The sequence below is a fragment of the Neofelis nebulosa genome, chromosome 11, assembly GCF_028018385.1.
Source record: "Neofelis nebulosa isolate mNeoNeb1 chromosome 11, mNeoNeb1.pri, whole genome shotgun sequence".
NCBI lineage: Eukaryota > Metazoa > Chordata > Mammalia > Carnivora > Felidae > Neofelis > Neofelis nebulosa.
The window spans coordinates 40,171,744-40,198,950 of NC_080792.1; the positions used below are offsets into that span (position 1 = coordinate 40,171,744).

The 27,207-nt window shown below is 38.4% G+C and overlaps 1 pseudogene; it reads left to right on the plus strand.

Annotated features, from left to right (window-relative positions):
* Positions 1-27,207, plus strand: LOC131489827 (ubiquitin-like-conjugating enzyme ATG3; annotated as a pseudogene).

A 27,207-nucleotide genomic window follows, 5' to 3' on the forward strand; every position in this document is an offset into this window, starting at 1 on the left:
ATGATCTGGGAAAGAGCTTGCAGGTGTGGAAGTGAAGCTGTGGCCCACGTCTTGGCTGACTTTCTGACCCATCATTTCCTCAATGCTGGTAAACATGGACAGATTACATGGAAACCATGTGGGCTGTTTTCTTAGAGCATATCAAATGGAGAGTTTTACCTATGGATTAAGGGTTACATTTAAAGAATGGGGCCTTTTCCCTATAATATTTAACAGACTTGTTTTTCATTATGCAATAAGATACTAAAACTTAAAGCAATTTTGTCCTGCACCCAGCCTCTTGTTCCCTGTAAGAATTTGACCTCAGTAGTAGTCTTTTGGATTCTTCTGCTTCTTCAGTGGAAGCATGTGGGAAGATTCTGTACACTATCTGTGGAGTTATTTATGTAATAGATTGTTCTGTGCAACTCATGGAACACCACAAAACAAAAACTTCAGCCGCAGACGCCAGCTTTCTGACAATGCCAATACCTGACCTAAGGGGTCAGTCACACCATAAACTTCTGATTATAAGGATGAAAACTGTGGGGTGTAAATCAGGATCATCCCAACAGAGGAGTCGGAGATAAGAAAAAGGAAAGGAGAAAGAAAAGAGGGAGAAAGCTGGTGCAGGATGCATCCGAGCAGGATTATTTTGCATTCTCAGAGCTATCCAAGTATAATTGTGGAGGAAACTGAAAAGCAACCTTTAAATGTAGCTGGTAGAAAAACATAGTTTTTGAAGGGAGTTGCCTCCCTCCTCTGAACTGGAGAGTCTTGACAGCAAATGCTTGCTGGGGATCATGATTTAATAATTACAATTGAAAGGATTGGTTAAGAATGACTGACTGGCATCACAAAACAAATGAAAGATGACGAGGGTGGATTTTGAGCTCCAAATCTCCCATGCCAGGGAAGCGTTCGACCCTGTCTCTGCCTGGGTGTGCCTGGGGCCTCCTCTATTTGAGCCGTCATATTTCTAGCCATTCACCTATCATCTTCTGCATTTCATTGTTACCCTGTACTGATTCAAGACGGAGCCACAGTGGATTCTTTTATAAATGTGTTGTTTTTAACTGTTGCCGAGAAGCCTGTCCCTCTGCAACAGCTTACGATAGACAGGCTCCCTTTTAACTGTATTTCCCCAGCTGAAGTGATATCTGCTACTAATTTGCTTCTGCACAAATGTGTGTCAGATAAAACCTTACAGAAGGGTCGGTCTTCTTGCTCAGCTATACACCACAATGGGAGTGTGGATTATATAAAACATTCTGACATTTTGGCAGAAAGACAACAACTTGTAAAATGGGGCGGACGGGGTGGGGGGAGTGGAAATGAACCACTCTCTATAAATCATTGATTCTGTGTGATCCCATTAGATAATCCTTAGTGTTTCATGTCCAGTCTAACAGATTAAACTTGAGATAAACTTGAGATGCTGCAGGGAGGCAGCATCTATAGAACATATATACTTTCAGGGGAATCCTTGGGTACGATTTTGTCTGTATACATGACTTACAAAGATTCATAAATACAGTAAGAAAATGTAATAAGACATACATTAAAGTTGTTTAAACATCAGACAGAAGGAAAATAGAATAAATAATCAACGGGCCAAAGAGTGAAGTCAGTACAAAATATATCCATGAAGTCATAAATATTTGCAAGTAATGACCGCAAAGTAGTCTCTGAGCTTTCTAGTAGCCCCCATAAAGAAGCAACCATTGCAATAGTTCGGTCATTCCAGATTTATAATCCTGGACATGACTAGTTAGAGGAATATACAGAATTTTATTCAGTGAACCTTCAAATATAACTGTTTCATGTTCAAATTTGTATACCCAATTCTAGGCACACTTTATCCCTGGCTGAAGAGGGAAAACTTAAACATTTATTGCATGAAAAGGTTAATACACATCCTAGGTCAAATCTGGCAATAATGAGATAATAGCCTCCTAATATCTCCTTGAAATTCTTTAGCAGAATTCACTGTTTATGGTCACCTTATGGTCAATTCACCTATCTATGGTCATAACCAATTCAGAATGGTTCCCATCTAGACCCTTGCAGACCTTCTTTACTGGTTTGTTAAACATGTTTGTTTGTACTCAGTATTATGCAAAGAATCCAGAATTATTTTATTGGTATTTTATAAGTAACTGCTTGAGGATGGAAGTCCCCAAACCTTGTTATTCCAATTATAAATTTAGTGCATTTTAATATATTATTATATATTACAATATCTATTTGGCAGATCCTTATTTTTAAAGCTTATTCTTCATAAGCATAAGATGGCAAGGTGCAAAGAAAACAGTGCAACACCATTTATAGTATGTGTGTGTGCACTTATCTCTTAGAGTCATGAATTCATAATCTCATTCACATGTAAAATGTATATGGTTAAAATATGAATAACAGCGTGGAAGAGAAGGAAACAGGTCAGAAATACTGAGAAGGAAAAGAAAACAAATTTTAAAAATGTATTGTTCAAGCCATTTAGAGTAATATTTTGTTTCTGATTCTTTATCAAAAGCACAAAGCAGTTGCTGAATATGAGCATAATTGTATGTGCCTCTTTATTTGCAATAATTTTATTTTGGCATTTCGAATTGAATCACCCATTAAGATATTAGTTTAGTTGCTGAATGTATTAAATCATTTGAAACAAATCATGTAAGGGGATAGACATACTTCTGAAGAAATCTGTTCTGAGTAAGACAAGTGTACTTCATTTTAACAAGGCATTCACAAGTCCATTGCTGGATTCCAAAACATTTCCACTGTGTTGCATTCACACAACTAGTCTATAAATGTACCAATTTAGTTCTGACACATCAAGCATAAATTTGAGTTTGAAAGTCTCACTTGACTGAGTTTTACAGGTGTCCATATTGTTCTATGATAAAAGGTGACATTCGGGCCATCATGGATAAGCGTGTGCTGTATCTTAAAAATGCTCACAATTTCCTTTTGTTCTGGTTCAGTTTTGGTGTCTAGATCATCTTGCACCTATTAGCAATTTCATTTCACCATCATGCCTGTACAGTAGTATATTTCACAGACAGGGTGTTAGCTGGATATATTTCATCCAGACTCTACGTATTTTGCCCAACCAACGTGTCAGAGCACTAGACCTGGCTTAGAGGTCACTTTTGTAATCCGTGAGGAAAATAAAACATGGGAGCTCAGTAGCACACACATCCACAATCAGCAGTAGTCTTCTTCTCTGATAGAGATTGCAACTTATGAAAGGGAACATGCAGAGTATAAATGAGAAAAGAGCTAACCAGCCAGATCAGCCAAATAAACCCTGGTGATTGCTGGAGTGAGAGATCACATCCAGACTGACCTAATGTCCAGTCATGAATTATATAAGTATTTCTGGAATGTTAAATGGAGAAAAAAAATGACCAGGAAGGAGCAAGAGATAGCACTAGGGCAATGATATAATTTATTACTAAGACTAGAATAATTATGATCATAAAAGAGGGTGATACTAACAATTACACTGGGAAAACAAACATAAACCAGAACTGTCCTGGGAAAACTGGAATGCATGATGCCCCCTGGACAGCCCAGTAACTTGGAAACCCGACCAAAAAAAAAAATGTACAGTCCTTATAAATCAGTAAACCATGAGAAATCTAAGTTTAGGACTGCACTGGGGAACAGGAAAGTCAGTATGATTAGTAATATTTGGGGAAATATTTTCAGTTGCCTAGAATTGAAGAGTTGCCTATAATTGCCTATAATTAGAATCGGAAACTCGTACCAGTGCAAATGAAGATACCCTGGGAGGTAAACAAAGTGAAAGTAAATAAGGTCCTTACTTCTTCCACTTGGGGTATATTTGGTATTAACTCTTTCTGGCCACTAGGGGACCACTTAGTACTTTGCACGTTGCCTTGAACCACTTTATACCATTCTGCTCATAGACTAAAGAAAGACCACCGGATGCTAATTATGTCAGGGTCCTGTGTCATCTCTTGCCTATACAGCACATGCTGGTAATTGATTATATGATACTGTTGCCTAGGGGCTTCAAGTGTCTTAGTTTGGTTTGTTCCAACTCACGGACTTCTTAGATGTGTCTGAAATCTTTGGCGTATCCAGACAAATGCCTGGGCAGAGCTTCACACGGTAAGAATTGGATCCGTATTTTTCTTTTTTTGATTTGGATAACAGCCCTGTCTGGGAACTTCCCTAGCCCTTCCCTAACTATTGAACTCTGATTTCAGGTAATAATTTGAGTTTAGAAATAACAAAAAAAAATTAATTACAATTATTACATACCTACTAGGTACCAAGTGCTGTGTATTTATATCTGAACACTTTTTTCTAATCCTATAATTTCTCCCAAGAAAGCGTTTTTTTTTTTCCCTCTCATATTAGAGATGAAAAAACTGAGACTTTGGTTGAATTTCTTACCCCAGGTCTAAGACTATACAGGTGGGCCAAAGATGAAATTTCAATCATTGTCCTAAGTTTATTCGATTTCACCTGTCCCACAACAGAAAGGGAGAAAAGACAACTAGTCACCTGGTTCTCGTCATGATGTCCATGAATCCTTTTTTTGTTTTTTTTAATATATGAAATTTATTATCAAATTGGTTTCCATACAACACCCAGTGCTCATCCCAAAAGATGCCCTCTTCAATACCCATCAACTACCCTCCTCTCCCTCCCACCCTCCATCAACCCTCAGTTTGTTCTCAGTTGATGTCCATGAATCCTAATTCCAAGCAGAAATGCACAGAATTGTCTCACTGAGAATTTGCTATGGACTCTGTACAGAAAACCCTACACTGTGACATCTGCCTCACAAGCCCCCGGACATCTTCCATCATCACCTACTGAATGGGGAATTCAGGCTGTCATCCTGGAAAGTAGCTCTGTGCCACCTTAGACACAGAGTTACCAAGGCATGGGTGGAATGCTAAGGCATCAGCACTCTCAAAAATCTCACTGCCTGACATTATTTGATGTGCATATTGGACATTTTGTTTGATTGTTTTTAATTCTTTTAACTTTATTATAATTGCATATAGTTTTTATCTACAGTATGATACATAGATAGATGATAGATGATAGATGATCGGTAGATAGGTAGATATAGATAGATAGATAGATAGATAGATAGATAGAGATAGATAAATGATAGTTTGCTTCAAGGCTTGTGCCATATGTCTAGTGACAGGTCACTTCATGTGAAAATTCTGAAGCAAGCGTACCCACTAACCTCGAGTATTACACTGTCATTATAGTCACTATATTGTGACTTTTTTAAAGATTTAAAGTAAAGCCATGAAAGGATAAGATCATATCTTATTCATCTCTGAATTCCCAATCCTCAGCATACCTTCTGGCACATACTTCCTGACAAACAGCAATTTAAAAAGAGAGAAAAAAAAAGTGCCACCCATCTATCACCTGAATGCCAATTTCATTTCCAGTGGAAAATCCAGTGCCTTCCCCTGAAATTTCCAGCGAGGCCTCTAGCTACAATTTCTTCTCGAAAATACTTGCCTACAACAACTTCTGTGCCCTGCATGGGGCATCTGCTCTTTTACCTCTGCCCCGAGATCGACCCCAATAGCCTTTCCACAGAGATGTTTTATATCCTAGCAACACAAACACAAACCATTAAAATTGAATATTAGATATCCTTGAGCTGACCAGAACTGCAACGATGTTGCCATGTTTCCCTGTCATCAGTTCTCTCTTGTCTACTCTCTGTTCTGGGCACTCGAAGAGTCTGTTCGTTTCTAGTAGACAACATTTGAGCTATTTCTTTTGTTTCCTTTCCTCTGGCTATTCCAGGTGCTAAGGTATCACCTGCAGTCCTAAGGGATATACAGAATTACTTTCAGAGATTAAAGTCTTTGCCAACTCTTAAGATAAAATATAAGTTTTAATCTCATAATGCAAGGAAGGAAAGAAAGGAATGGGAAGACAGAGGGGGAAAATGAGGAGAGCAGAGTGGGGAGAGGACTATGGAAGCCACTTACAGCCCGTGGCTGCTGTGTAGGTATGCAGGGAAATTGTGTTTCAGTCTCAAAACTATGATAAGCCTCTTACTAAATCATATAGCTGACTTGGGGAACAGGCTTCCTTTCTTTCTTTCTGTCCCTGCCTCCTGCTCCTCTCTCTTTAATGACATGGGATCAACATAAACAGCACATATTTTAAGTACACACGCGGATTTTTCTACATATGTAGACACCCATGAAACTGTCATCTCAATCAGCAGAACGAATGTAGCCACCATCCCAACACCTCCCCAGCCCCTTTGTAAACCCATTAGACCTTACCCTGTCCTCAAGAAATCACTCATCTGCTTTCTGTCACTATAAATTAGTTTGCATTCTCTAGGATTTCATATAAATGAGATCGTATAGCATTAACTCTTTTTTTCAGTCAACATAATTATTCTGAGATCCATCATGTTTTCCATACATAAATAGTTCATTGTTTTTCTTTGCTGTGGAATTCCATTGTATGCATATATCAATATTTGTTCATCTGTTCACCTATTCATGAATATTGAGGTTATTTCCAGTTTGGCTATTCAAACAAGACCAATAAGAATATGATATGTTTTGATTTTTCCTGGGTAAATATCTAAAAGTGGAATGGCTGGGTCATATGACAGGCAAGCATTTAACATTTTAAGAAACCACCAAACTGTTTTCCGAAGTGGTTGTACCATTTCGTGTCCCCGCCAGCACTGTATGAGAGTTCTAGTTCCTCTGCATCCTTGTCTATATTAAGTATGGTCAGCCTTTGAAATTTTAGCCCTTCTGATAGTTGTGTGATGGTATCTTGTGGTGCTTTTAACTTGCAGTTCCCTCATGTCTAACGTTGTTCAGCATTTTTTCACATGCTTATATGCCATCCATGTATCTTCTTTGGTAAGCTATCTGTTCAAATGTTTGCCCATTTTTAATTGGGGTGTTTGTTTTCTCATTATTGGATTTTAAAGTTCTTTATCCTAGATTTAATTCTTTAACAGATAAAAGCTTTGCAAATATTTTCCACCAGTCTATGGCTAGTCATTTCATTTACTTAACAGTGTCTTTTAAAGGGCAGTTGGGTGGCTCAGTCAGTTAAGCACCCAGCTCTGGAGGTCATGATTTCACAGTCATGAGGTAAAGCCCCACATCGGGCTCTGTGCTAAGTGTGGAGCCTGTTTAAGATTCTCTCTCTCCCTCTCCCTCTGCCCCTCTCCTGCTCACACTCTCTATAAAATGAAATGAAATATGAAATGAGGGGCGCCTGGGTGGCGCAGTCGGTTAAGCGTCCGACTTCAGCCAGGTCACGATCTCACGGTCCGTGAGTTCGAGCCCCGCGTCAGGCTCTGGGCTGATGGCTCAGAGCCTGGAGCCTGTTTCCGATTCTGTGTCTCCCTCTCTCTCTGTCCCTCCCCCGTTCATGCTCTGTCTCTCTCTGTCCCAAAAAATAAAATAAACGTTGAAAAAAAAAAAAATTAAAAAAAAAAAAAAAGAAGTATGAAATGAAATGAAATGAAATGCATAAGTTTTTAATTTTAAAGAAGTATAAATTGTCAATTTGTTCTATTATGGATCCCCCCTTTTTTGGAAATATATAAGAGATCTTTACCTACACCAAGGTCACTAAATTTTCTCCTTTGTTTTCTTCCAGAAGTTCTACTCTTTTAGGTTTTGTGGTTAGTTTTATCATCCATTTGACTTATTTTTTTATATATTATAAGAAGTATGAGCCAAAGTTCATTTTTTGTGTAGGGGTCAAAGTTCATTTTTTTGTTTATGGATATCCAGGCTCTTTGCTGACAAGAATATTTTTCTCCACTGAATTGGCATTATACTTTTGTCAAAAATCAGTTGTCCATAGACCCTCTAATTTGTTTCATTGCTCTATTGTCTATCTTGATACTAATACCACACTGTCATAATTTCTGTACCTTTATAAGTCCTAATATTGAAAGTGTTCTCCCACCTACTTTGTTCTTTTTTTTTCCTACATAAGTGTTAAAATCAGCTTTTCAATATTTACCAAAAAAAAAAAACCCACCATGATTTTGATTGGAATTGCATCAAGTTTATAGATCAATTTTGGGAGGACTAATACCTAAATAATATTAACTCGTTCAACCCATGAAGAGTACATCTTTTCATTTATTTATATCTCCCTTAATTTCTCCCAAAAGTATTTTATTGTTTTTAATGCACAGGTCTTTCATATATTTTGTCAGATTTATCTCTAAGTATTTTACATTTTTCATGCTATACTATAATACATGAGATATTTTTAATGTTCAGTTGTAAGAGTCTATTGTTAATATATTCAAATACATTTGCATATAAATCTTATATCCAGAAATCTTGCAAAAGTCACTTATTATTTAGAGTTCTTATAGATTCTATGTGATTTTGTATACAAATAATCATGTGAAAATGCAAATGAAAGTTTTACTTCTTCCTTCCTTATCTGGATAACTTTTCTTTCTTTTTCTTGCTTGACTCCACTGGCTTGAATCTCCAATTGGATTTTTATTTTTTTTTTTTTTTTGCTTTTTTTGTTTGTTTGTTTTTAATTTATTTTTTTTTAAGAGAGAGTGTGTGCACTCGCAAGCATGGGGAGGGATGGAAAGAGAGTAAGCAGGGCTTCATGCGCAGCATGGAGCCTGTCGTGGGGCTTAATCCCATGATGCTGAGATCATGACCTGAGCCAAAATCAAGAGTCAGATGCTTAACCAACTGAGCCACCCAGGTGCCCCTCCAATGCATTGTTGAATAGAAGTGGTGAGAGTAAGCATCCTTGTCTTTTTCCTAGTTCTAGGAGGAAAACATTCAGCCTTTCATCATTAAGTGTGTTAGCTACTGTCATCAGATTGAGTACATTTCTAATCCTGGTTTCCTGAGAGGTTTTGTTTTTTCCTTAATGAGGAATGATTTTGTTGGATTTTGTCAAATACTTTTTCTAGTGAGATGATCATAAGCATTTTCTTTTTTGGATATGGAAATGTCAAACTACCTTTGAATTCCCGTGATCAGCCCTGCTTGGTCATGATGTATTATTCTTTATGTGTGTGTGTGTGTGTGTGTGTGTGTGTGTGTGTATACATATATGTATATGTATACATATACATACATATGTATGTATATGTATACATATACATACATATATGTATATACACACACAAATATAGTTGGATTTTATTTGTTTAAATGTTATTTAGAATTTTTGCACCTGTGCTCATGAAGAATATTGGGCTATCATTTTATTTCCTTGCAATATCTTTGATAGGGTGCAGGCTAATTCTGACCTCATAAAATGAATTGGGAAGTAACTTCTCCATTTTAAAGGGAAAAAACATACACCCACAGTATTCTGATTTTTGGAGCCATAAATATCCTATCCCCCATGTTTAAAAGGAGCTATTTTGTGATCTCCTTTTCTTTTAAGTATTTCTCATATGATATGCTCTCCAGAACCTGACTTTTATGCTCTTTATCTTGAAAAGTGACAAACTTCTACACTCCTTCTTAAAAATGGGACTCTGAGAAGAACACAGCTTAGCAACATTTTCTTATCACTTTATTGAACAGTAGGACTTTCACATCCTTTAGTCTTGTCATTTAACTTTTATTAATGCAGCCAAAGATGGCTTTACTACAAACTAAATCCTTTTCCATCATCACTGCCATAAAGCCATGTTATAATGTCACAAGAGCCCAAATGAAAGGATCCTATCCTTCTATCCTTGAGAGTAAACTTTACTATGCCTTTATCCAAATAGAGAAGGATTCTTCTTAAAACACGCATGCAGGACAGATCTAAGGAATGCAAACCTCTTACCCTTTGGCTGGTGACTACAACCAAATAAAAAAAAAAATCTATGAATACAAAGAAAGCCTTTTGTCGGGAAGTACTCCAAGGTGGCCTTTATAAGAACCTTGGACAGCAAGTTACTAGCCAAAGACCAGATCTAGGCATCATGAGAAAATTGGAGGCTAGGTGTGATTGGACAACTGTAGGTATTGGCACCAACAGAACAATTCTTTTCTCTTGTTTGTATGAGTCTTTTGATTTAAAACAATAATATTTGTTACTTGTACTTTGACCTAAGTAAATCAAAAAAAGACTGGCTTGATATGAAAAGAGACTCTTATTCAGTGTCTCAGGAGTAGCATACTTTATCTTGAGACGATTGGTAGTAACTGTCTCCTAATTACAGGCTGTATGCCAATAAGACATGGAGCAACTAAGATGAGAAATTCAAGAGTTAACTTTTATCTCAAATTTACTGACCTTTGGTAGACCATGAGCTGTAAAGAAATTTAACAGAATATTTGGCAAATAATAGATAATGTATAAGTGTTTGCTACATAAGCGAGTAAGTAACTAACATAACAACAAAGTGACAGAATGAATGAATGGGTCAGTCCTGTCATCATCCAGGATAAAGGGACAAAGAAACAGATGGTACCATCAAATCAGAGCAATTCAAGGCGGGCTTATATACAAGCACCGATTACAAAGACATGAGTAAGCTATAGCAGAAACAAAGGATGGTGCAGAAATCCTGGGCCGATGGTAGTGGAGCTGTTGCCACCTCCAGACCTAAAGGAGAGGGAGAAGGCATGGAAGCCCATTGATGTAATCTGTACAGATCAGCCTACCAAAGCAGAGAGTGGGGAGGAGAAGGGTGGAGAGAGGGTCTCAAGGAATAAGCAGAGGATATTCATTACAAATAGGCTTTGCACCAGGCCTAAGAGCAATCAGCTCCAGAAAAGGAACGCTACCAATGCAACAGGTTGATCTTCAAGCTGTGGAAGGAGTGTCTAAATAAGCTGATATAAACAGGCATAAAAGAAAATATAGCTCAAATGGTGTCTGGGGCACAAGGACACCAAAATGTTGATAATACTCCCTCAGAAAAGTGTCTGACCTCAAATTTACCAAAGACCAGTTTTCAAGCAGGTCAACTGTAGGGATTTGATACCTTTCCTCTGATAGCAACCAGGAGGTGGTAGAGACCAATAAAGGGAACTTTAAAAATGGTCCTGAGTTGGTATACTGTTAATCATGTTAGTATACTGTTGGTTATTTTTTAACTAAAAAAAAAAAAAAGTTCTTTTAAAACCTAATTTCTTAAACCATTGTCAAAGTGAGAATTCTGAACTAAAAAAGAACATAAGAGTCCACTATCTTGGTATCCAAAATCAAAGTCTCCTCCAGGCAAATTTACGATTATGATTTAATATCAGACAGGCAGTGGCCTCTAATCTCTCAGCTCATGCCTTTCCCCTTTTACTCATGTTAGTGTAGTGATAAATGATGTAGAATTTCTGAGAGAGAGAGAGAGAGAGAGAGAGAAAATTATGCCCAATATAAAAAGTGGTTGAAAAAGCTGATTACAGAGTCATTAGCCCCTGTGGGCTCATTTTATTGCTATAAAGTCATCATTCAAGTAGACATATATTTAGCTTCTGTGGCCTTCGTTTGTGGTAAGCAAAATAATCTCAGACAAAAAAAGGGAGCCCAAGTTCAAACTTCCTATTTTTAGCGATGTGACAACCAATTTGCTAAATTAGAAAAGCCCAGTGCAGAAGCAGAGGAATGTCATCAGTTTGCATTCCTTGTACTGTGTGCTGCTCAGACCACATCTAGGGACAGGTTTACTCCTAGATCACATGTTCTATTTGGAACACCTGGAATCCAACATGTGGCCAGAAAAAGGTACCAAAGATGGTGAGGAACTTATACACACCTTGACACTGAGAAACAGTTGAAGGAACTGGACATATTTAGTCTAGGAAATAGAAGCCTATATGGAACAAAAAGTCTTTTGATTTAATTTTTGGACTTACTGTGGAAAACAGATTGATTTATTCTCTAGCTAGTTCAAATAATTTATGGAAAAACACTTCCAATTCAAGGTGAAACATTTATTCATGCATTAATTCATTCATTCATTCATTCATTCATTCATTCATTCAATATTTATGGACCAAATATAATTTTTCTACTATTGTGCTAGGTTCTAAAAGCTAAAGAAGAATTTATCAGCAAACACTGATTTTAAAAATTGTGAACTCTAGGGACACCTGGGTGGCTTAGTCGGTTGAGTGTCTGACTTCAGCTCAGGTCATGATCTCACAGTTTGTGGGTTCAAACCCCACGTCAGGCTCTGTGCTGACAGCTCAGAACCTGAAGCCTGCTTCAGATTCTGTGTCTCCCCCTCTCTCTCCACCCCACCCCTGCTTGTGCTCTGTCTCTCTCCCCCTCAAATAAACATTAAAAAAAAATTTTTTTTTAAATTGTGAACTCTTACTTGTGGGTCTGTAATCAAACACTGTCTGTGAGTGGTAGTATAGAAGGTAGAATGTTTGTGTTTCTTATTTTAATGTGCACACAAATCACCTGGGAAACTGAATATCCATAGGTTCTAATGCAGTAGATCTGGGTTGGGGCCTGAGATTGTACATTTCCAGTAAGTTCCCTGTTGATCCAGACGCTGCTGGTCTGTGGGCCATTCTTTGATTTAGCACAGCATTAAGGTCATTGACTCTCCTATATTCTCTGATTTTAGTGAAAATCAGCGGACCTATTTTGTGCCATCTCAGATGTGATGTGTCATCTTTCAGATAAAGAAACAAAATTACAAGACGTTTTTGGTCAGACATCTGTCACTAGAAGAGTGAGGTTTGGTGCTGCATCCCACTTTGCAACTGCATTCTGGTTAAGCTGTTTTGCCCACCCTTTTAGTATAAATTGCAAGCCATGTGAAAAGAACACACCAGTACACAATCTCCATTCAAAATCTTAGTTCTGAGCTACTCTCCTTGACCTTTGCTCATGTTCATCCCATCCCGTCATAGTCCCATCTTATGCTCTAATTCCCTAGTACTGAAATTTTGTTTGCCCTTCAGAAGTGACATTTAGGGCATTTTTTTTTTCAGGTTCAACCTTGGAGTAGTTCAGCGATGATCTTGGTATCTTCCCTATTACTTTTTACCCACTGTAAGGACCCAGGCTTCTCAGTAAACATTCTTGCCCTTCAGCTCAGAATCAGTCTCCTTAAAACAGTTTCTGCCACTATCCTGAGTAGGAATTGAATACATTGAGGCTATTGAGATCAATTTGCCATCTCAGGTGGCCCAGAATGATTGCAGATTTCCAGAAATTATTAGGAAGGTGGAGTTTATCCAATATAATTTCCAAACACAGTCTATTTTTTTCTGTAAGTGAAAAAGTGTGAGGAGAATACTGATAAAAACTGATACTAGAGATTCATCTAAGTAATGATAGTTACAATCCTTGGGAAGGATGATTCTTCAGAAGATAAACTAAAAGTTTACAAGTTTAGAAATGTATTCCATTTTATAGGCAAATTCTCCAAATTACCTCTTATCAAAAATTCATCCTTAGGTGTTTCCATACAGTTTTAATAAATTTGACTACTAAACTGAATAAAAGACACTAGAAAAACATACAATCATTGAAAGAAACTGGAGTGATTTTAATAAGAATGAGCTAATTTTTAATCAGTCTAAACAATGTCCTTCAATTTGCAGAATATATTCAAATAGAGCAACCCAGAGGGGTGGCCATTCCCTCTCATATTTATGCCCACCATCTATGAACTATGACAGAGTTTCTTGTCTGAAGACTCCCCTCCCACTAATAACTTGTATTCTGTTATTTTCTATGTATTAGACTTGGTTCCCCCACCCCCCCCCCCCCCGCCAAAAAAAATTCTAAGCTCTTACAGGTAAAGCCTTTGTTTGATTCTTCCTTTGAATTTTCCTCAGCACTGGGCAGTAAACAATACTTATTGTTTTATTAACAAGTATAAACAAAACTTATTGTTTTATTATTAAAGATGTTAAAACAAATTATTTTACCTGCAAGAGATATTACATCTGCTTTCCATTTGGTAAGAAGTGAGTCACTTGGAACTGGTGCTCAGGGGGCAGAAAATTGTAAATATGGCAGAGACATTTTGGACTACTGTTTTGAATTCTAGAAAAAAAGGCAAGGCAAAGATTCTCTGGGACAAATGTGTGCAGTCAACTGGGTTAGAGGAATGAGGCTGGGCAGGGTCTTTACTGTCATTTCACCATATTGCCTGTGGTATCCACTGCTTCAAAACTACTATGACCCCTACTTGCACATAAAAACAAAAGGGTGTGAGGACACCTTGCTACTAAGGCGTTCAAGAAGAAAGACAGGTTTGTGTCTTATATGTACCATGTTTGTGTGGTGATCATTTGAAATACTTCAAAATCTGTAAGGATTTGTGACCCTGTAAGGAATCAGTAGCCATGTGCTTTCCTGTTTCTCTTTTCAGAACAAAGTTGTGTCATTCTCCTTCCCCATCTTTTTCTTCTGTGGTTCCTCAGCCCATGCCTTAAAAAAAATGTTTATTTATTTATTTTGAAAGAGAGAGAGAAAGAGTACATATGAGTGGTGTAGGGGCAGAGAGAGATGGAGAGAGAGAATCCCAAGCAGGCTCCACACTCTGCTCAGCTGTTGTCTCCCACAACTGTGAGATCATGACTTGGGCTGAAATCAAGAACTAGATACTTAACCAACTGAGCCACCCAAGTGCTTCTTAGCCTGTGCCTTTATGTGAGCCTTGGGCTCCATGGTATATCTGTGTCAACTTGGCCAGGCCACTGGGTGCCAATATTTGGCCAAACATTACTCTGGATAATGTTCACTCTTCCTGTATCAACTTGACTGGACTACCCTATGCAGATATTTGGCCAAACATTATTCTGGATGTTTCTGTGAGAGTGTTTTTGGATAAGATTTAAGTTGGTGGACTTTGAGTAAAGCAGATTACCCTCCATAGTGTAGGTGGGCCTCAACCAATCAGTTGAAGACCTGATTAGAACAAAAGACTGACCTCCCCTAAGCAAGAGAGAATTCTGCTGCCGAAGCCTTTGGACTTAAACTATAATGTCAACTTTCCCTGTTCTCCAGTCCAATGACCCACTCTGCTGATTCTGGCAGCCTCCATAATCACTTGAGTCAATTTCTTAAAATCTCTCTCTCTCTTTCTCTTTTTCTCTCCATACATACACACTCTCTCACCTCCTATTGGTTCTATTTCTTTGGAAAACCCTCAACAATAATAGGCTTCTTTCACTGTGACATTTAGAAGTTTGCCCTTTCTCACATAATTACAATGGCCACAAACCATTAAAAGAAACTCAAACGATCAAATGAAGAAGGTACTGACATGAAAGTAGCCTATCCTCAGTTTCCAAACAGACTGCAGCACAGTGCAGATAAAGGAAACAAACAGCTGGATAAACTGGAAAACTTCCAGTATTTTCTCCACTGTGACAGAAAACTTCTTAGACAAGCCTCTGTATTTCAGGAGTTAAACTTCCACTTCTTCTGTCTGTCAGGACATGAAAACTGTTCTGTTGAACTTGGTAAGAAATGGATGATTGAAGGGGGTAGGCTGTTCAGTTAATAAGGATGTCAGGGAAAACTGGGGTCCCAGAGCTTTTAAAATGGAGAATATAGAACTGAAAAAGTGAGCAACAGCAATCAAATGGAAGAAGGTCCTAATTTTAAGACAGAAGCAACAGAAGCTATAAGCATGCTTCATAGGAAACCTGGAAATCCACTGGTGAAACTCAGCCACGGCATTCTACTCTACTTTCTTTAATTTGATCTCTGTCCACCGCTAGAGAGCAAGGGTGATATCTGTTCATGTTTACAAGCCATAGCATACAATCATTTTTCCAGTTCCCCACTGTCTAAAAACAACTGTTTCTCCGACAAAGACCATTATTGACTATAAAAATTCAGCAACAGAGAAAAGAATAAATTTCAAACAGTTGTACTTTTTTGATGAGTAATGTATAGAAAGATTTCCTCTACAAAGTAGGAGGTCTCTTCATAATCTTTAAGTGGATCTTGGACAGTTTCTCAGCAAGTGTATTTCATATCTTCACAGTTTCAAAAACCATGAAATCCTTAGTCTTCCAACTGCTGACTTCGAATTTGTCTGTAATTCAACACATCTGTGATTATCTCTGGACAGGGAAAACAATAAAAGAAGTGAAACCACTGAAAATTCCACTTACACTCCCAAGGGCCCTTACAACTTGCAACTTGTCCTAGTACCTCTCCTTTCCCCATCCTTTTTTTTTTTTTTTTGTCTCCCAAACAGTGATAAGCCCAAGGTTACATATTATCCACAGTTTTCAAATCAATATTACCTTATATCACTATTGCTGCACAGTTTAGGGCTTTGCGGCTAGCTACCATGACAATAGATGCACAGCCTGGAACCAGTTTTAGTTAATTAGAGTCAATCAATCCAAACTTTGCTAACTTACTCATGTGAAACAATAGTATAATGAACCAAAGTCGGCAAGATGATTGGGAAACACAAATTATTGCACCCTGATAAATTAAATGTGACTATTACAAAACCTTCTTTCTAAATGAACACTCAGGGAAGGAATATGAGTCTTTAATATAATTAAGAATACAGGGAAAATAAACCTAAAGGAGCTATTAAAAACTCCACCTTTTTTTGTTTTTAAGGAAGAAAAATAAAGGTTGTGTTATGGAAAGATCTTGTGGCATCTTTATGTATTAATTTGGGAAAATAACTTCCTGTTGGTTCTGGTCCTTGGATAGAGTAGACAGAAAAGCAGGACATGCATATATGGGGATGCCAGAACCACGGCAGGGTGGTGAAAGAGCAAAAGGGGAGAGACAGGCCTAAACCTCTGTGTCTGTGTGTGCGCAGTGTTAAGAGTGTGGGTTGATGTGACCCAGGGGTCGGTGCTTTGGGTAATGTATGGAATTGAATGGAAGCATTTCCCTAGAACTCTGGCAGATCTGATGTGCTATCATTGGTGTTTGTGGCACACATGCTGAACCCAAGGGCTGCAGTAGACTAAGTAAAATATACAGCCATTTTACACATGTAATTGATAGAAGACAAACCCAAGATTCAACCTTGCAGTAGCCAAACATTGCTGTTGCTTTACCCTAGGGTAACCTGTGAATCCTATCAGAACTGTTACTTGGGTTAAAAAAAAAACATGTTGATGGTTAAACGGGGACTAAAAGAACTTTTGCAATGGATATTGATAGGAAGATAGTAGATGCCCCATTTGGGAAGCAAAAAGAAACTGGAAAGGAGATTGAGGAGGGTAGAGAAAGGAAAACAATGCAGAAGGATAACTTTTAAAACAAGATTCATCTGTCTCAACTTAAGCTAAAAGTGGTCCAGTTATTGGCTGTTGGCAGTGAAACAGCTCACATAAAAACTTTGTAAGAGGCAGAATCAAAGAGCTCTCACCTGAAGTTTGAAGACCTGGGTTGGGGTGGGGGTGGGGGGTCCTTTCCCAGCCAGTTAAATGATCTATTTGACCTCTGTTTCCTTATCTGCAAAATGGGGTGTTGAGGTAGATCATCACTGAAGAAGCTTCCAACTCAAAATATCCCAACTGCTGGTACAATTTCAAAAAAAGTTTTTAATAATTTACTTATAATGACACATGTTAACTACCATTATAAACTGAATGTCTCCTAACTCAAAAGTTGAAAACTAACCCCCAGTGTAATGGTATTAGGAGGTGAAGCCTTTGGGAGATGCTTAGGTTTTGCAGGTAGAGCCCTCATTAATGAGATTAGTGCCCAAATAGAAGAGGCCTCAAAGAGCTCTCTCATCCATTCCACTATGTGAGGACACAGGAATCCATAAACCCAGAAGGAAACTCTTACCAGACACTGAATTTGCTGGCACTTTGATCTTAGACTTCCCAGCCCCCAAAACTGTGAGAAATAAATGCTTGTTGTTGAAGTCACCCAGTCTACAGTACTTCTGTGACAACAGCCCAAATGAGCCAAGACAACTACTGAGCTACTTTGTTACCTTCTGTCCCATAGTCAGGCAGATCCGGGCAAATGCCAAAGATGCTTAGTGCGGTTCATAAAGACATCATATGTCTTTACATATTACTTTACACTGAGCTCTCACCTGTTTTCTCATACTCTTAAATAACAGCCAACTTGCAGTCTTTATACAGTTCTTATATGTCAGTCTAAGCTCATATACATTTTATTGTCACTTACCAGGGGCATAAACAGAGCCTGTCTTAAAGGGGGTTTAAATGTTGGCCCTGCATCCATGGTGAGACTTGGTATCCGTACCTTGCTGGGCTGGTGGGAGACAGCTTTTGTTTAATTTTCCTTATTCTTTAAAGGCAGTTGGTACAATGATAAAGTGACTCACTCTTCCTCATGTCATGAATGAATTGTCAAATAATTTGAAGCTTCTAGAAGACAGGAAATAGAAGTTATATGGCTTTCAGTGTCCTATAATGTCTAACACAGTGTTTCAGCTACAGACGGGCTTAATCAATAGCTATTAGATGATGGATAGATGCATAGATGAAAGAATAGACTGCAGGTGGATGGGGAATAAACATATGAATAAACGGAAAGTCAATATAAACACTGGCATATAGTTGATATTTCCTTGCATTTGGAAAACTTAATGTCCTTATATTTAGAGACTAATTTTGGGAAATGGCAATATGACAGAATTCTACACATTTTTATATGCATTTAACATATTCATACTCATTTAACTACTAAAAAAATGTAACTAAAAGATAACAAAGTAGTTTTTAACATCTCAACGATGTGTGATGTGACTGATTTAATCCCACCTACCATATCTCAGATTCAAATCCTATCATTAACAGTGAAATGAATTCAAACCAAGGGTTTACTTTCCAGATATATAGTTTTTATCTATAACTGAAATCTCACAAAACCAGTTGCTTCTCCCCAAACCACATAAAAACCACAAAGTATTTCATTGGCCATGACACCACCAATTGGTGATGAAAAATTTGCTTGTACTTTTGACATTTCTGTGTAAAACAACAGCTGCTTCACTCACTTGGAAGCAGCCTTTTTCCCCCACTGGGGATTCTTATCCCCAGTGGAGGTGGGTGGGCATCTTGCTGGCAATGTTGCATGCATACAGAGATTCTTAGATACTCCATAGCTGACAGCTAAAATGAACTCATTCTGTGAAGGATATGTTTTCCGGTGGAAGACAGCCAGACCTGCTTTCCTTTGGGGAATAGAGTATGAGGGGTACCATGGCCCTGTTCTCATCATAGTGAGTCTAACACCCACAGTCACATGGGGCCAACCATGTACATTGTAGAAACCAAAGGCTAATACTTTAAATTCATCTTAACTACCAGAAGGAAACTTCTAGGTCAAAAATGAGCAGACAGTTTAAAGCAGAAATGTACCTGTAAATTTACTGGGTCCTCCTCTTTCCCTCCTATCATCACCACCATAAATACCATCATTATTATTCTCTCATTTGCCCTACATTCTTACGTTTCCAAGTTCCTGAAACTTGAATATTGTTTGTGCCCTTTTCCTCTGCCCCCCCCTTCTTTTACTGCAAGTACCTTAAATCATACATTTAATGAACACCCTCATTTCTTGTGCTCCTAAAATTCAACCCAAGGGAAGAAATGAGATGAGTTTCATTTAGGCACATAACCTCAAAAGGTCAAGCCCTTGGAAGGTGGCCGTCATTCTGATGTATTCTATACTAATTATTTTGGCCCAGATCCCGCTGGTTGTTTTCCCACCGTCATCACAACCCACCTTGTGAATGGCACTTCCTTACTCATTAACTCCACGCCTATCATGCAGAGTTTCAGTGCAAATCTGAGACTCAGTCTGCATGAACTCAGGATATTCCCCTAGAGCATGGGATGCAACTAGGAGTCAGAAGGCTCCACTTTATGTACTGCTGCCACTATGTAGTGGATCTGCTAAGCTCACAGAGTTGTCATAAGGATGAAAGTACTTATTTAAAGGGCACAGGGATTTGTTAATGTTGGCTATGGCAATTCATAGTAGCATAGAAAGAACTCTGAGTGTGGAGATTTCAAGTCTGTCTTCAGCCACTTGTTAGCTATGTGACATCACTTAACCTCTCTGAACTTCATTATCAGTATCTATAAAATGATAACATGATTTGAGTGATACGAATGTGCGTATGTATGTGTATATATACACATATATAGAAATACAAACAATGACACTTCTCTGACTTTTCTGAGTGGCTATTTCAGAAAGGCATGGGAAGTGGCTGAGTACCTGACTCCGGTCCTCAAGGAATCAAAGTTTGGGGGAACAGGTGTTATCAACCCAGAAGAGTTTGTGGCAAGCTGGAGAGCACTTAGCCCACCACTGTCCAACACGGTAATGGGCTACAGGGGAAGAGTTGAAAGTGAAGGCATACCTACCAACAGGCAAACAATTTTGGGGTCACCAAAAAATGTGCCATGCTACAATACAAGCGGTGCAAATAGATGGAATATTCACCTGACTTGGAAGCTATCATTGAAGAAGATGATGGTGATGGGGGATGGGTAGCTACATGTCATAACACAGGTATTGCAGGAATTACTGAAGCAGTTAAGGAGATTACATTGGAAAGCAAGGACAGCATAGAACTTCAAGATCGCTCAGTAGGATTGAAGAGGAGGAAGAGGAAGATGAAGGAGAAGCTTCATATATGGAAGAATGGGAAGAAAGTGGATTGTGAGAAACAGATGAAGCTTCCCTAGACACAAGGAAAGTAGTAGAATTAGCTTGTGAAACCAAAACTGATGCTGCCAACCCGAACTTACGACCAGACACCATGACTATGGTTGTTCAGCTATGATGAGCAAAGGTAGCCTTTAACAGTCGAACACATGTGTGAAGACATCACTCAGCATCAGGTGAAGAAAACAGTGACCATTGAAAATCAGCCTCATCTCCCACCACCTCCTATGTGTTCAGTTCACCCATCCAGGCATACTGAGGCAATGAGTAAATCGTTAAGACCGTTGCAGGAGGGGAGAACTTGGTGTTCATACACATTTTCTTATTCTCTTGAAATTTGTACAGTCTGTCATTCCAACAGAATATGGCTACACAAGACCCTTCACAATGTTAGGAGAGAGCATAGGGTCTATCCTAATTATTCATTCTATTTTTTAAAGAATTAATGCATAGATGTGACCATTGACCATATTCACCAATATGTACAATGTCTCTAATAAAGGGACTTATGTGTTTATGCATTAAATTTTAAAAGTTCCACCAAATGGCTATTTCACTGATGATCTGTGTTAAACAATTTAAGAATGTCTTTGATAATCTTCTAATAATTTCTGTATTGCTGACCTCCAGAGTAATGGAGAAAGTCTCATACTTGCCAGCACCAGTACAATGCAAAACATATAATAACTGTCATTAAAATGTAGCCAACAATACATAGCAAAAATCCAAAACATGTGACTACATGGTAATATATAAAAACAAACCAAAAAAAAAATCTTTCTTTTTTCATTTCTTAGAGAACATCTAATATTGTTCTTTCTCTCCCATGATCTATATTATGATCCAGAGAAGCTCTTTATTACTCTAATTTTTATTAATAGCCAACATTTTCTCTATAAGCCCATCATCCCCAAGTTTTTGTTTCCATGTTGATTTCTGTTCTGATTCTTATAATTTTATGTCCAGTTCCTCTTTATATCTCTACTTGGATGTTTCACAGCTTCCTCGAACACCACAGTTCCAACATCTGCACTTATCATGTTTCCTTGCCAAACTATTCCTCCTCAAGTGTTTCTACTGCAACAATTGGCTAAATATCCACTCATACGCACATGACAGAAATCTTGCAGTCATTCTTGACAACTCCCTGCCCCTCATGCGCCCTATTTGCTGATTATTCTTTTAAAATGTGTCTCTAATTTATCAATTTCCCTCTACTCATTTCCACTATCAACGATACCCGTGCGAACCATCCATGCCTCTTTCTTTTCTTTCTACACTGAACTTGGCCCTTTGCCAAGCTGTTCAAACTCAAACTTGAATGTCATTTCTCTTCTTAAACCTCCCATGAATGCTACTTTTTAAGAATAAACCATCCTATGACTAGCACCTCTGGGTTTTTTATATATAAAGGGGTAAGTTCGAGGGAGTGGGGTGGCTTTCTAGTGGAAGGAAGGGAGGAAACTTCTCTTGGAGATGCATTGGCATGGGATATGTTACCCCTGGCCTCATCCACTGTCACATCTCTCTCATGGCCACTGATCCCTCGAAAGCACTGATTCCTGCCCAACTTCTTATCTCACCTTATGTCTTGCTTCCCCTCCCTCACTGCATTGGAGCCTCATTGCCTCGCTCCGCCTTTGCCTTCTTCAAATGTACCAAGTTCATATGCACGTTTGCTGCTTTTCCCTCTGCCCATACCCTTCCTTATGCCACCCTTCTTCTAAATTCCCTGTCCTCCCCACCCTCACCATCTTTCTAGTTTCTGTTTAATTATCGGTTCTTCAGTGAAGGTATCCTCTCTCTAGGTCAGATTCTCCTCTTGAATGCTGTCAAGTACCTGAACTTGTCAGTTGTAATACTTACCACAGCTGTAGTGACATGATGTTTAGAAAGCCTTTTGTTTGAAGCCCACCTCACTCATTATGGTCTACATCCAGGAGTGCAGGAGCCAAGTCAGTCTGGTTCATCCCTGAACCCTCGGTGTCTAACGTAGAACTGGGCACATAGCAGGTGCTCTGTACAAATTTGTTGAATAAAGAAATTACTGAGTCTATTTAGACCACCCTTTTCAAACTCCCTATCAGTTCTCAAAAAAGACCAATAATTTTAAATGTAAGTGGTATCTCCTAAGGACAGTAAATGAAACACTTTCCTTCCAATGTCAGATTTCCTAATTGTTTATTAAACTGAGAAAGGGACCTGTTCTTCAGATCTCAGAACACCATAGAATTTTTTGGAATATAAAAAAAATATTTACTTTTAAATATGTTTTAAAATTTAAATGCTTCTCATTGTTTAAGAATCCTCTAATTCTATGTAAGTGATCAATAGTCCAAATTTATTAAATTGTAGGTATCATTTTCTAACTTTTCCTGGAAGTTTGATTTTACTTAAATCCTCTTGCAATTATTCAGTTCCAAACATTTATTAGATACCTATTACGTGCCCAAACCTCAGCTATGTGCTGTAAATGGAAGATAGCATTTTTTGAGGAGCTCATACTCTGGTAGAGTAAACCAATAAATAAATACATTCACACACACACCCCTGTAAGATAGTTAATAAGAGATACTAAGATAACTACGTATATGGCGCTGTGGTCACGTAAAAGACAACTGCAGATCAGAGATATTCACAAAGAAGGGGAAGCATTGGGGCTGCTCTTGTGTACGAATGGAAAGTTACCAAAGAGTGATTTCCTCCAGTCATTCAGGAAGAAAAATCACAGCAGGAGTGAAGGCATGAGATGGTTCACACATTTAACTATTGCCCTGCAGGATTCAGGCTCAGTAAACAGTCCTGCCTCCTTTATGAAACACTTCTCCATGTCCGTGGTGAGCAACTCTCCTGAAATCTAACATCAAATTCATTTGATTCTCAAGCTAGTTGATCTCATGAACGGCCAATCCCAATTTCTTTCTGGACACCTATCACTATGTGCCACTTCCCAGCAGTGAAAAAATACAGACGCCTCCTCCTGTAGAGATATACTTTAATGATCCATCAGTGACTGTACTATAACTCATTCATAAAACCCCAAAGCATTAAAAGCTCCATCTTCATTATTACCAGATGTCTTACAGGCACCTAAGTCAACACTTCAAAATGACTCCCTGCAAGTTTGCAAGACCCAGTGTTTCTTCAAGGACATCCAAGAATACATTTCCTGAAAGGAATCTGCTGGAAGCTGCCTAGCATAACCGAAAAAATGCTTTTTAATATTAAGAACCCTGTATTTCTCACATTCTACTACTTCCATCCTGGAAATAAAAATGTTTCCAAAGGACTTAGTTGGAAAAGGAAAGAATCAATTTCTTCCAAAGATTATAGCACTTCCAAGCACTTAAGGGTCTCTCTCCCTCCCTTTGTCTCTGGATGGATAGATGGAAAAATTAGAGGTGGATAGATAGATGTAGTGCTATAGACAGCAATAGAGATAGAAAGAAAGGTAGACATCATCCTTCAGAAAGCTGGGTTTTTTTTTTTTTTCATCATGAATAAAATGCAGAAGAATTGGTTTGGGCCTCAAAAGAAAGAATTTTTAAACACATTTATTTCCTTATAAAATTAAAACGCCATTAAAAATTAACTGCCAGAATTAAATCCATGAAACCTTTAAGAGCAGCAAGCATATGGTCTGAGAGAAGCCTGCCTCCGCTCTCCCACCCATCATAGGGTCCCAGCTGAGAGAAAGAAGAGACCATCTGAGTCCCAGCTACGTAGAGATCCTAACAGACCTCTGCCACTGACTTTTCAGTTGACTTTATTCCACATGTCCCCAAAGAAAAGTCTTCCCTTTTAAAAATCATTTAATTTGTATATTTAAGACCGCTTAGAGATATGCTTTTGTCAAGAATGCTGCTGAGAAAAAAAAAAAAAAAAAGACAACTCTTTTGAGACTGCAAGTTTCCTGCAGCTTGAGCCGGCCACACACACTCAGCAGTAACCATGGACCGGAGAAGCCTGGACTTGAACGGATGCCTTGATTCCAAAAGGGCCCTAAGTGACGAATCCCGTTCATACGTTCCCCAACACCAATTTCTCCCCTTCTGAAGTCGTCACGGGGCTTCATGTCTTTCACTCTGGTCTGTTTTACCTTTAAAACGTTGCATTTGCAAACAGTTTATTTTTTCGTCAGCTGTAATCAGTTTTTGAATTCTGTTGTGTTTTATTTTTTTTTTTTTTATCCAAGTATGGTTCTCATGGTGTAGTAAATGACATTAGGCTTTTGTAAATTCTTGCAGAATATAACAGATCATTGGTTTTATAACACAGTCGCTGCTTTTGCATTCTGATGAGATTATTAGTAGCAGCCTAGAATACAACATCCTCGCATACTGTTAGTTAAAAAAAAATAAAAGTTTACTAAATGGTCTCTTGTCAACTGTATCTGAAAATCATTATAGTTTCTGTGTTTCCTCTACATGAAGGGGCTCTTCAGCAAGCTGGTGGGTTATGTCAACACGAGGTTACAAAATTATTATCCCGGCTCTGTCTGTTTCAGTGGGGCTTACGCCATGCATTAGCATTCCGATTGTAAATCTCGGGGGCTTAGGTATTTGTACATCAGGTGTAGAACCATTGCAGTGTTCGCACAGAGGATGTTCAAAGCCAGTCGGCCTAGTGGTAGCTTTCACTGGGAACAATTTCTGAGGAGGGGAAGAAACACACTGGGGCTTTTCGGATTTGCCATCTCTCCATAACATAGATTAGCCCTTTGGGGTGTTCTGTGGCCTCCTGTAGAGAGATTTAAAATCCATTCTATTAATAAAATTAAGTGTTTTTCCCTCTTGGGCCCATAGTCTATAATGCAAATGAGCTACGTGTGATATTTAAGGGGCAAATGGTCCTCCACGCGCTGCAGCGTGGCGGCGGCGCGGAAGCAAGAAGCGGGAGACATGCGAGCGGAAGTGCCTGGCACAGACCAGGGAGCAAAACGTTCCCTTCCGCGTGTGCGTTCCCTTTTCAGGGCTGAAACAATGACATTTGAAAATTGCCTCCTGCATGTGCACCTTACCTTTCTCTCCATACCACTCTACCCACGCATATCTGCTCTCTGCGTTAAGATCATGACATTCTGGGCTTCAAATTGATACAATGCCAAATAAAAAGCTATCCTGTGAGCGGTAATGGTTCTCTAGAAGTCACGGCATTCCACATAGTCAATAATATAAATTTTTAAATGTGTAAATGCATGCTAAAATGAGAGATCTGATTTGCTTCAGTAGTTCTGGCCTCTGAGACACATAATACAGTGTTTTAAAAAACTGCTTGCATCTAGTTTGCATTTTACCTGAAAATGGGAATAATGAGAGTGATGAATTTTGTAAAAACTTCACATTCTGTTTTGAAATCTCCCCTCCCCCATGAAAACTTCAAAAGCGAATCAATTTCTCCCTCTTCTTTTGCTTTTTCTTTTCTTTCTTTTTTTTTTTTTTTTCAGTTTCTGGGTGTATCTTTGTTTTATTAACCCTTTTATATTGAATAATGTTTAAAATTAAGATTATTCTCTTTGGAATTGTAAGCATATTCTTCCTATTCTTTTGATTTAGCTGTGTTTAGCTAGGGACACTCCCCATCAGGTTTATTTATCATTCATATTTAAGAATGCAAATTCTTCTTGACAATGCAAGTTCTTTTCAAAAATATTTACTCATGAGTGACTATCACTTGTTTTATTAAACTAGTTCATGTAAATGGAACTCTAAAATAATCAAATAAAAAACAACTCCCACGGATCAAGATTTCAGGACAAGGTCCAAACCTCTCCCTTCAGCTGAGCTGCAGAAACTGTGCTAGGTACTAGGGCCAAGGAGACCAATATGAGGAACTAAAGTTGGTTGCAATCTAATGGGCAAGTAAAAAAGGCCAATTACAGCACAATATATGAAATGCTCTATGGTATATAATCGGAAAGTATATTTTTCCTGAAAATCAGTATGATCCAGAACGTCACTGTGGACCATCACACATTCAGGGCAGAAGCAGTCCTCCTCACCCAGAGATAACAAAGCTCAAGCTCTAAATCTAAACAGATAAGGGTTTATATCGTGCCTCCCATACTTGCTGTGTGATTTAGACCAAAATAATTAATTAACTTCACTTTGTGTTTTTCTTCTGTGAAAATGGAGCCATATTCAGTTCTCTATTCTGGTCTGGTAAATATGTTCCTTTAGTTCATTTTGCTCTCTCCTTATTTATAAAATTAAATAACAGATTATGAGGATGATGAATTTGATCAAAAGTATTCACATATCTGTTTACCTGTAGAAGTGGAAGTTTGTTCCGTTCATTGAATGCAGTGTGTCCTCAGAAACATCATGTGACTGCTCGGAAAATCTGTGCCGTTTTACCCTGGAGCTGTGGTCTCTTTTTTTTTTTTTTTTTTTCTGTGTGAATGAGTACATTGTGCTGTTTTCCTAGGTGCACATCAGCACAGGAAAATCAGAGTGGTCTCCAACGAACAGCCAGGGTTGTGAGCCAAGGCCCCTGATCTCTGCATTGACCCAGGCTTCATGTATCAGTCTTGTGCTGGGACCCTCTCCGCTGATCTATCCTCCTGCAACCCTGATGCCAAGCCTTCCTATCTCTCCTACTCCTGGTTAG